Source organism: Rhinolophus sinicus, linkage group LG17, assembly GCF_036562045.2.
Source record: "Rhinolophus sinicus isolate RSC01 linkage group LG17, ASM3656204v1, whole genome shotgun sequence".
NCBI classification, from domain to species: domain Eukaryota; kingdom Metazoa; phylum Chordata; class Mammalia; order Chiroptera; family Rhinolophidae; genus Rhinolophus; species Rhinolophus sinicus.
In genome coordinates this window covers 6,347,435-6,360,065 of record NC_133766.1, presented here as the reverse complement: position 1 = coordinate 6,360,065, position 12,631 = coordinate 6,347,435, and the positions used below count along the sequence as shown (strand labels likewise).

Here is a 12,631-nt window from a genome sequence, read left to right as displayed (position 1 = left end):
CAGTCTTTATGCCTTTTGGTACATTTAAAATTGCATATACAGAGAACAAACTGATGGTTGCCAGATGGGAAGGGGGTTTGGGGACTGGGTGAAAATGTGAAGGAATAAGAATATAAATCGGTAGTTATGATTAAAAATAAATAAAATTGCATAATAATTTTTAATTTAATTCCACCATCACTTTGTGCCTCACTTTGGATATATACCCTTCAATCTCTTTTGTAGAATTAATACCTCACTCTTCTGTGCCCCAACACCTGGTACATACTTTCTTACAGCACCTATAACACTTTCTTACATTCAAAATTTCTCATAACTATCTCCACTAGATTTTAGTTCTTTGGAGACCAAAAAAAAAAAAATCATCTTGTTTTTTTCCCTAGTACCTAAACATTCAGTAAATGTTTACTGTATGAATGATAGAATGAACGAATACATTCACAAATTTGTTTTAGAAATGACTGAGTGGTTTCTTTTCTCAATGAAACAGAGAACTTAAATAATATAACTAATTACTGAAAATTGATCATAAATTAGTCTCTCTTTGTTTGCAAGGGACAAAAATGTTCTGTACAGAGAAAGCAAGATTTTAAAGAAAATCATACCTGCCGCACGATCAATGATCCTTTTCAATAATTCTTATTAGTAATCAATGTTTGACCTAGACATTTTATTAGCAGAACTATATTTAAGTCTGTATGCCAGTGACTCCTAACTGCTTGCCTCAAATCCATTTTCTCTTTCCACTTTAGTAAAAGAACCCTACATTTATTCAAGATTAGAATGTGCATCGTTAAAAGACTACAATTCCTGGCTGTCGTGCGGGGCGGCCTGCGGGGTCTCTGGTCCCGCTCCCCATACAAGAACGCAGGATATGGTGAGGCCAAAAAGGAACACCCACGGAGCCATAGATGGGGGAGTCATACCACTATATTCTCTCTGGCGGCACTATACTCACTGGAGGCTGGATCCACACTGTCCGCAAACCGCCATCCACGCTTGCCAGCCCAGCCGCCATCTTCTTGCTAGCCCCCATTCTCTCTCCTCTGCTAGCATAGCCACAGCAGTTATATTAGTGGCCAATGGCTCACTGGTTACAGCTGATGGCCATGCAATCACAGTTGATGGCCATTTACTACCTGAGCCAGCACCTGTCTATGTGAGGCCGAGAGCCTGGAAACTGCTTTTTGGGGTTTGGCCCCACACTGGCCTCTGTTGCAGCCGTGTATACTAGCAAGAAAGAAATAACTGAAAAATTGTCTTCAAAGAGAAGGAATGGGCTCTTCTTTCCTCCCTCTTACTACCTGGAACATAGAATGACGGTTGAAACTAGCAACCATCTTGAATCAGAGTACAAGAATGCACCGTAGGAATGTGGAGTGATGAACTGGAAGGAATTTAGGTCCCTGGTGACTTTGTAGAACCTCCAACCCACCTGAAATGCCAACTTCCAAACTTCTTTGATACAGAATGAAATCTTGCATATTTAGTCCATTATTAATTATTATTTTGGGTTTTACTCACTACAGCTGCACCTAATTCTAACCACTGCTCTTGCCCTTAAACCTTATTTTAGGGTCATACTCTTATTGATTCACATGATTTTAGGATAAAGAATGAATATAGTTTCATAATACTGTAATTCCTTTAAAGTTAAAATTCTTTATTTGGACCCATCATATCTAGAAGGATAGCTGATACAGGAAGGTTGTATGAGAATGTGAGTAATGACTGTCTTAATAACCATGACTAAAGATATGTTTTCGTTCGATAATCTTTTTCCTTAAAGTACACTGCGTTTTTTTCCCTGCCTTAGGAAGAATGATTTTTGTTTCATTCAAATTTTATATTTATTTCTTCCATAAAGTCTGAATAGTCTACATTCATTTCAGGATTCTACTGTAGTGACTGGTGAATGAAACTAATACAAAACTTGCAAATATTTTCATTTTATAAATTTGGGCTTGCAATGCTCATTTCCTCTTAAGACTTGTACCTACAAGTTCTGAAAGGTTTCTACTCACTATACACTGGAAAATCTGTGTATATGTTATAATGAACTAGTGTGATTTGTGAGATATAGTCAAAACATAACTTCTCAGAAATGAATTCAGAGGGTGAGTTTTTCCCCCTGCCACTGCGGTGTAAATTCCAGCTAGATTCGTGAGTTTTCTGCACACTTATTCTTACATCCCTTTAAATCATAAAGTTCAGCCTCAATTTGACATTTAGAAAGGAAAGCCTCAGAGAAAAAACATGCAGTCAGGTGCTTCTCCCTTTTCTGCTTACTTTCTCCCCTACTCAGGAGCAGCTGTTTGGGGTACGGGGAGGGAACAGGACAAAGGGAGCAGGAAGGTCTTACCTACCTGATACTGTAGTGAGCTGACTTTGTACTCTCTGGGAGTGGCAAACCTTTACAGCTGCCTCTTTGTCTTGTGGGAAATTTTGTGAGCTCCTCTGAGGCTCACATGCCAATCAAGCTACAATGCCTCTGACAACTCCTGTGACACAGGTCATATATTGTATTCCTCTTGCTGTCACCTCTCCCTTAGCCTCAGATTTTGTAGATCCACACCATACAGTGTTTCCTGTTAGAGCCCAATTGATGTCTCAAGCAGTTCTCTTGGGCAGGAGCCAAAAGATCTCTGGACTGGCTCTTTTTCCTGTGTGGCCCACATCTGGTCTGTGGAGTGCATTATGCATCCTTTGTCCTGACAAACTCTGAGGGAGGCGACTGGTCCCAGTGCAACTGTGTATATCCTCTCTAATAACAAAGAGCTTGCCAGGCCCTCTAGGTTTTCCTGGGCAGGGAGTCAGACATCAGCCCTTTATACCCCATCCTTCCCATCAGTTTCCTGAATAATCCTGTAAGAATCCCCACTCACTAGGCCAGGAATGAAGGGGCAAGTACCCTTCCCTCCTTCACTCCTGTAAGTGGGTACAGGATGCAGAGGACAACTTCCTCTAAAGAATACTCTTCACAAATTCAGCGTGATTTTCCACTGTCTGAAGGTCGTGGTTTTGAAGAACCATCTACCCAGTGGAAATTCATCTGAAATTTCTGCTTGGTGGTCTAGCACTTCACGCTGAAAAAATCAAACCTGTTGCATTGAAGCTCTTCTGTCAAAAATTTCTATGCAACCTCCTGTTACATTTGTTACAGCTTCAGGATTCAAATATAATAAACACAAAGGTCACTTTTCTAGAATTTTATTTAAATAAAATCACACACTCTCTTTTTTGTCTGGCTTTTTTTATTAAACATACTCTGAGATTCATCCATGTCGTTGTGTATAGCAATACTTTATTCCTTTGCTTTGCTCAGTAATAGTCCATTCTAATGAATATGTCAACATTTATTTATCCATGCACTTAGTGATAGACTTTTTGAGTGGTGTGAGCCAGATTTTAAATAGTTTTGTTAGACTTGAAAGTCTGTGATTTTATCTGCCATGTAATAATACACTTTGTTGTGGACTGAATTGTGTCCCCTCAAAATTCTGATGTTGAAACCGTAACCCCCAATGTTACTATATTTGGAGAAAGGACAGTTAAGGAGGTAATGATGGAAAAATTTCTTGAGGTGTACTGATATCTACCTCCAAAGAAGGATGGGACCTAGTGACCGAAAAAGCCGGCGAACAACTCTGGAATTGAACAAAAACTTTATTAAGGGAACTTATGTGCTGGCATCGAAGAAAGGACGGCTATGAAGAAATGTTTCCCACAGAAGACATCTGAGCTGCATTTTGGATTAATGACATTTTTCATAAACTGTCTAGTAAAACCAATAGAAATCTTGATGAGCAGTGTTTAGGGAACTGAAGCATAGGTAAGTGAACATATTTCTCCCAAGAAAATATAAAGCATATGGTTTGACATCTGATTTGGCAACAGGACAGAATATTTGAAATTGGGACTCTCCAGAAAGAGAGAGCATATGGTCACTCTAAGCAGAGGGTAGAGCTTGGGAGAAGGCTCTAAGGTGGGAGAGGAATGAGCCAAGAGTGCACTGAGATTACACGATTGTCTAATGTCATCAACATTGACTGCAGAGCATTAAAAATAGAGCTAAGATACAGAAGCCAACCGAGGCCCCCAAAGAGTTTCCGCCTACTCTCCTCTCCCTGGTGTGACTGATATTAACAGCCTCCAGCAACAGCCCAGCAAGTGGGCTTTAGAAGTGGGTGATGATTGATTTTGAGGTAACAGTGGACATAAGGGTCAGTAACACAAGAGCAAAGTCGTTGGGAAACAGGCAGCAAATACTGCAGAGGTACTAACTGACTTCCTCTCAACTCCCACCTTTTGTGTGCTGACAAACACCAGCATTGCAACTATTTTATTTAAGAGTTTCTATGTTCCTCAAATAGAAGAGAAAATCAAAAGATGTATTTTTTTCTTTTTAAAAGGGAGATTTTTTTTTTTTTTTTAAAGGGAGATAACATTTTTAACCGAAAGAGAAAGCTGATTAAAACAATTGCATTTTGGTACTATCTGCTTGACTTCTTCCTATACAAAGTACAAATTCCTAAGAATCTATATTTAAGATAAGGAGCATATTATTAGTATGGTATTCATAGGAGAAAACAAAATAAAGTTTCAAAATCTGAGGACTTCTTGTGAAGGAAATAAAAGAATAACAATCAACTAGAAACCTATTCAAGGAGGTAGCAATTTTTGTAAAAACCAAATAGTTAGGTGATGATGACAAAGCTATGTGGTTTTTCTTGGAGGGGGTGATAATTATTTTTAGAAATTGAGTGTGCTTCTTTGCATTTCAAGGCAGAATCTCATACATCCACAGTGAAGAAAATGGGCACTTGATAAGAGTAGATAATGCAAAAAAGAAGAAATACAAAGCTAAAAATATGTTTAAATGTTTAGCCTCGCTAGTCCAATGAAACAATGAGATATCTCTTTGTTTACATATAGATTAAAAAAGAATGATAGGGCCAGCCTGGTGGCTCAGGCGATTAGAGCTCCATGCTCCTAACTCCGAAGGCTGCTAGTTCAATTCCCACATGGGCCAGTGGGCTCTCAACCACAAGGTTGCCGGTTCAACTCCTCGAGTACCGCAAGGGATGGTGGGCTGCGCCCCCTGCAACTAGCAACGGCAACTGGACCTGGAGCTGAGCTGCACCCTCCACAACTAAGACTGAAAGGACAACATCTTGACTTGGAAGAAAGTTCTAGAAGTACCCACTGTTCCCCAATAAAATAAAAAATAAAAAAAGTATCTATCTATCTATCTATCTATCTATCTATATATATATATATAAAGAATGATAATATGCAGTGTTGTTGACAGTGGAAAGATACAGTCTCAACAAGACTAGAGGGAGAATAAAAGGCATGACTTTTTTGGAAAGCAACTTGGCAAAATATAAGAAAAGTCTCAAAAACGAGCATAGCTTCTGCTGTAACAATTCTACTTCTAATATTTATGTTTTTAGAAAATAATCATAAACATGTTAAACATAGGTATATAATTTTTAATAGTATTGTTTATAAAGCTTAAAATATCTAAGCATTCATTGATGACCTGCTATAATGCCTCTGTACATTGTGAAAGTGTGACTCATTTAATATTATATCTTATATGCATATGAGCGTATACATGGAAAGAAATTTATAATACTGATATTAAAGTGGGTTCTGTATAGTGGGACCCAAATTTTTAAAAATCCTATCGTTATAGATATGAATGCTTACAAAAAAGGAATACAAGATGTTAGCAGTGGCAGAATTATGGATGCTTATTTATATTTGTCTTCTTGTATTTTTTATTTTCCTTAATAAAGGAAAAAATAGTTTAATGACTACTTTACGAACAGGAGTATCTTCACTGAAGGTTTTCTCTCCAAAAATCCAAGTGCAGGGGTATGAGGACGTCGTGAAGGTGAAGCTGAACGACAGGTGCGTGTGGTCAGGAGGGGTGTCTAACAATCAGGAGAAACAACAATGAACTTTTACATACTCGGTATGCTCCAAAGATGCATAGAGGGGGAGTTTTTAGGTCCTACTTCCTTTAATTAATTTATTTTTTCACTTTAAAAATTCTTTATCTGGAGAAATAAGCATTCATCGATTTCAGGGGGATGGGATGGGATAGGATGGGGGGAAATAGATTTTCTGTTAGTACCTTTGCTTTTAAGTAATTTTACATTCTGTGGATGTGTGTTTATCTTTCCATCAGGGGAAAATGGTTCTTGTTGGCTCAACCATCAGAAATATCTCAGGATTTCAAACATACAGTTACAATAATCATTATTAATGCTTTTGCAGCATCTTTCAAAATAGTAAAAGGTTTCACTCACATTAAATAGGGTCCATAATGACCCTCTCAGCCAAATCAACCCAACGAGACTCACAGGGCCATTGTGAAGCACAGGTTTCCGAACTGCTTACACACAGAAGTGTCTGTTTCAGCCAAGGCTCTTAGTGGCAGTAATAGAGACCAACTCTCGCTGATTTAAGCAGAACAGTAGTTGATTAAAAGGATATTGGGTTATACTTACATAATTGTTTTAAAGGACATTGAGTGGCTCCCAGGATGCTGGGAGGGATGGAAAACTAGTCCTGAAGCCAAGCAGTGGTGTATAAACCACCTACAGGACGGATCTGATGGGGAAGTTGGCTAGAGTAACCAACCATCCTGCTTTTCCTGGGACTCAACCATTTCCAGGGATTTGGAGCTTTCCACGCTAAAAATGGGAAAGTGCTGGGCAAATTGTGACAAGATGGTCACCCTACATCTGGTGCCATGGACATCAAGCTCTAGACAACACACTTTGCTCTTTGGCCACTTCTGCATTGGAAACTATAGCTTGCAGTAACTTCTACTGCCACCAGGCATTGGGGGGGGGGGGTGAGGAGAGAGAGAGAGAGAGAACTATTGCTTGTATCATCAGCTATGAGCCAAAGGTCTAGCATAGATGTCTGACTGAAAAGCCTAGGTCACATGCCTGCACCCTAGCTGCAAGGAAGACAGAGAAAGTGAGTATATGACATCTTCCACGTCCATTATGGGAGACATCTTTGCTTGCCACCAAGATTTACAAGGTGAGGAATTCTCGAAATATAGGGAAGCAGTTCAAGTGGCCCAAATAATGATCAATTTCCACTGCAGTATCCATATTATTTTTAATTCTCTAATATTATTTATTTAAGAACACTAAGGCAATCACTTGTCTGGTGTATAGTGGTTTCTTTGATATAAAATTAAATTATAAAAGTCAGATTAACAGACTGTTACTGTAATATTATCTTAATTATTTGGCCACACAATAGTTTATGCCTGTTATAAACTTTACAACTGTATAATAAACAGAATCCTATACTTAGGTTGTAAAAGTTTAATCCTTCTAACTTTTGCTCCTCATAAAGTATTGTTCCATTTCCATCATTTACCCAAGGGGTTAAAATCTTTTTTGTTTTTTCATATTTCTAGAGAAGACAGTAGTTACACAAAGGCCACGATGTTTGCCAAGAAGAAATGGACTTTAAAGAAAACCTTTTATCTAAGACAGACCTGAGGAACAGTAATGGACAATGAGTTCTGTACAACTTTTAGCTTTCACTCTTACATTTTTTGTGGTCAAGTGATTTGAGCAAAGGATTTCAAGTGAATGCTCATCTATTTTTTCTTAGCTGTTCATTTCTTTTAACAGAATGACCTTGAACAAACCCTTTTTGTCTTCATATACTGAACTATAAAATGGGAATGCCTGTAATTAATCAAAGATACTGTTTTTGCTGATTGATGGTAAAGAACAAAATAATGGAACAAGAATTCTAGTCCTGCCTTTCATGATGTAGTTATGAGGTCTTGGCCATGCCATATCACTTAAATTCTCATGTCTCAGTTTCCTCAATCTATAAATGATAATAATACCTGCATTACATCCGTGTGTTTCAAAATATATATGAGAATGCATTTTTAAAAGTATAGAACAATAAATGCAAAGTGTTATTACTGAATTACATCTTCCAGCATTTAATGCTAAAAATGCAGAGTGCTTCCTTTGATTTGATCTAGGAAATGTCTCTCAAAATCAATGTAAAATTAAGAGGCTAATACATAAGTCCTTTTAAGTTTGTGGCTGTCTTCCGTATGGCAGATTTTTAAATGGTAATTATTAATGCAGTTTTCTTGCACTTACTGTTTCCTACACTCCATTCTTTCCAAAGTTTTCTGAATTACATTTGTAGTCCCCGAAGTCCTGGGGATGCTTTTCTGAGTCGTTTTTTGATTGTTGTTGTTTGTTTGTTTTTTAAAGTATAATAAGATGTCCAAGATAAAATTCCATACAGGAGACAACCATTTATACAGCAAACAGAAAGTAGTGGAGTAGTCCTACTTAAAACAATTGCCCCCTGTTGGAGGCATGGAATATAACCTCCATTTACAAAGAGAGGAGAACAAAGGGAGAGGAGGAGAATCTGTTGAAAGACATTTGCTTGACAAATATAACGTATCTACTTTGTGCAAGTACCAAGTGCCTGAGGACTAGAAAAGTAGCCACATACCCACTATGAAGAGGCTCCTTTGTTTCCTTGATCTCTGGCCCTTAAATAGTGTCTGGATCATCTCATAGTAACTCTCTGTAGCTGTGAATTTATAGATTAAAAACTGCTGATGTAGGACAGTCATGTAATTAATCAAGACACCAGAAACATAAGCAAGCAAGCAAGAATGCTTATCCTGGCAGCTTCGTAATTTGGGCTGTTCAGTGGGAAAAAAATATCTCAAGCCCGTTCCTTTACAAAAGTTCTTTCTATAGCTCACCTTCACTGCCTAAACCTAAATAGAATTCCTTTCTATTTTTAATCCCCTTTCAACACAGTGAAAGCTGAATTGACACACTGGTTTTTGTCTTTTATCCATCAACACTTTAGTTGAAGACAAACTACACTGCCTGTTAATCTCAAGTGGGATAAACCCTTCCATCACTTTTCTCACACCTACTGAGTGTATTTATCACAAAAGTTTGGTTTAGGGCAAATGATATGATTTAGAAGAGACAGTGCTGCCTGTGACCTTGAGCGATCTCTCAGATTATTTTCCTAGAGAATGTAATACAGTTAATAAAGAACTGTGTGATCTATCTTGCCCATAACAAGTATTCAAAAAAATTTTGTTGGTTGATTTCTTGATTGAGAGGCAGGGCTTAGATTCACAGTACTGAAAAGAGTCAATTTTATTTATAAAGTTAAACATTCAACTGAGGATTGTTTACATGTTAACTAAGAATATAAAGGAATTTGACTTAATTTTTTATGAGACTTAAACATGCAAAATCCCATACATTAATACAAGTAAAATGTAAATGATGCCACACTATGTCCTGAAGGAACTATAAAGATGTATAAGAAATAACCCCTGATCTCAAGGATCTTACAGACTAGTACAGACTTGCTACAACTTTTGACACATTTAAAAAGATTCCATTCAAAAGAAAACAATCAAGATGATTCACCATGTACAAGGCATGGAAAACAACAACAACAACAATAATAATAACTATGGCAGTGTCCTAAATAATGTCTCTGAAAAATATTCAGACTATCAAATAACTTTTTGTCTTCATTTTTTTAAAGTCAACAAGTCTTACAAGATATATTAAAAGACAACTTCTTTCAACTCTAGATGATTTTCTTCACATGTACTTTCAGACTCATGTAAAAAACCTGCTTGTATTGCTACATCACGTTCTTTTAGTTGTAGGCATTCTCTAGTGTCTTTCCTCGCCCTCCCACTAAACACATACATACACAGTCCCCACTCCTCATCATCACAATGTAGTGATGACATAAATATATACTGATTATGAGTACACAGGCTTTCAGAACGGTGATGCAGTCAACGATAATTTTTCATTTCCTGCAAAATGTCTTGCTTTCCCTGGAGTTAATCATTTTTGCATGTGTTTAGTTAACTCTCTAATCCCTAATGCAATCAAACTCTGTCTCAGTTGTTAAAATTTGTTAACGTGGTCTATCAATTTCAGCTTCCTAAATATTTCTGTCCCAGGGCCTCTGACCCACTCCAACTTGGTCTTGTTGCGTAGTTATCGTCTTAAGATCTTCTGTGGTAAACATTTTGGATATTCACTTCACTTCTCGCCTACATCTCCTGTTTTGGTGGAACACAACCTTCAGTAACTTCATGAGAAAAAATACATGGGAAGCAAATTTTTTGAGAGCTTATATGTCTGGAAATGTCTTTTTCCCCCCTCTATAGGCATACTGGGTATAGAATTCTAGATTGGAAATAATTTTCCTTCAGAATTTTGAAGCCAATTTACCATTGCCTTCTGCCTTCTAGTATTATTGCTACTGAGGAGTCAAAAGACACTTTGACTCTTGATCCTTCATGTAAGATTTCTTTTTTTTCTTTTTGGAAGTTTGTAGGATCTTCTCTTTGTCTTTAGTATCTGAAATTTCATAGTAATGTGTCTGAGTGTGGGTCTTTTTTCATCTCTGATGGTACACATTCAGTGAGATGTTTCAGTCTGAAAACTCATGATCTTCAGTTCTGAGAAACTTTTGTAAATTATCTTGTTAATACCTTCCCAATTGTTTTCTTATTTTTCTCTGTCTAGAATTCCTATTATTCAGATGGAGTCCTTCTCTGGATTTTTTTCTTCTTTTTTCTGCTCTTGGTCTTTTTGCTCTACTCTCTGGAAGATTTCCTCAACTTGATTTTCCAACTTTGCGGTTGAGTTTTTTGTTTATGCTACCATAATTTTAATTCCAAAGAATAATTTTTGCTTTCTGAATATTGTTTTTATATAGCATCTTGTTTCATCAATATAATAACTTCTCTTGCATTTAAGTTTTTTTTCTCTCCTTGCCTAGTTGTGATTTCCTCAATTTTCTTTCCTGTATTTATTCATTTTGGTTTTATCTTTCTTTTAGAGGATTTCTTCAACTTTCTGATACTCAATTGTTTGTTTGCTCATATTTAAGGGTAGGATACTGATTGAAGTAAAATCAGTAAAAGCTGATTGAAAGACTTGCTCATACATCGACTCTGAGTTTTAGTGTGAAATGATATGGATGGGTCATTTGTTGAGGAACCCCTGAATTGTTATCTTTAGCTTTCTAGTCTTATCACAAGAGAAGGACCTTCCAATCTCCTGCCTAGAGGGTCTAGGCTTGACTACTAGTGTCTTGGAGTCAACGGAAAACAACTGGGAACTGAAAATATCCTACATGATATGAATTTTCCATGCAACATTGCTTCAGCTAAAATAACTCTGTGTGTCAATAGTCTGACACCCATTGGATTTGCAAGTCTTACCTTGCACCCCATCACCCGGAAGCCATCAGTGCTGATCTCAGAGAACAGTGACATGACTATTGAAACTTCAGTTACATTACCAGCTGGGGGATCATGCTGTATTGAGGTGTGAAGTTGGGGTGTTGCCCTACAGGATGAGGTAAATGCTCTAAACCTTTGACTAATATAAGGTGCACTTTTTCCTCTCCAGTAACCAAAGGAGTGAAAATGAGGGTTATGCCTCCCACACTTTTACCACATGGCCCTTGCACAAAGTATTTATTTCCTATCCCCTGTGACTTTGGGCTCTGCTAGTTTAGCAGTTTTGATAATTAAACTTAGGAGTACATCCATCAGGGACACAAAAAAATTTTGTGGAGGAGACATATAGAAATGTCTTTTAATCAGAAAATAAAGGATGACAACTTAGGTGAGAAGACAGAACTAGAGACAACGGTTTGAGAGTCATCGGGTGTCAGATGTAAAGGTGTAAGAGTAGATGAAACCTCTGAAGGAGAGTGCAGACTGAGCAGCCAGCCAAAGAAGCCAAAGACTGTGCCCTAGGAAATCTGTCAGAGGCTGGAAGAACAGGCTGATGCAATCACAATAAAAATCAATGAGGCATTCTAGTTTTAAATGGTATTTGGCTAGCCGATCCTGACTCAGCCTCTCCCAGCTGCTGCCCTAAAACACATAAAAAGACAAAGAAAAATGACAAAATCCATACCAATGCAGAAGATAAAGAATGACGGGCTGCTTATTGCCAGAACGAATTACCCTAATTCATGAGGCCGATGGAGTTCAATTCAGAGAAACAACCAGCAGTCTATGCATACTGTGCTTCATGATACGGAGCAGATCCACTCCTTCAAAAGAATCTGAGCATCCCTCTGGGAGTCTGAGCATCCCTCTCCCACTGCTGGCTTGCTGACTCAGAAAGCCAGGGTCCATACAGAGTTGCAAACAGCAACTGGACCTTTTTTACCTCCAATTCCCACAATCCTGCCCTTTGGTTACAGCACTGTTAGAGGCTATCAAATATCTGTGTGTATCTGGAGACTGCAACTTCCAAACAGCAGTGGAGACGGATGAAGTGGGGATGGAGGGGCAGGTAGTGGTCCATTGTGCCCTGGCAGATTTATCTCTATGAATAGTCTACAGGCAGGGTGCTGGTCACAGTGTTTGCTGAGCTATAGCAGATCACGAGTTCATTGGTTGGGTTTGTCAGAGAATCTGTTCCTGTCCTTCAGGCAGTGACAATGTCTTACCACAGTATAGCAAAGCCATGGAAGAAAAAACACTGGGAATTACTCTGGACATGAGCATATCAATCTGACCTCTAGT

General features: G+C 38.0%; 1 long non-coding RNA gene across 1 annotated transcript in view; it reads right to left on the bottom strand.

Annotated features, from left to right (window-relative positions):
- The window catches only part of LOC141569324 (uncharacterized), a 44,317-nt gene that overhangs the window by 3,765 nt on the left and 27,921 nt on the right, over positions 1 to 12,631 (bottom strand). The window lies entirely within an intron of this gene.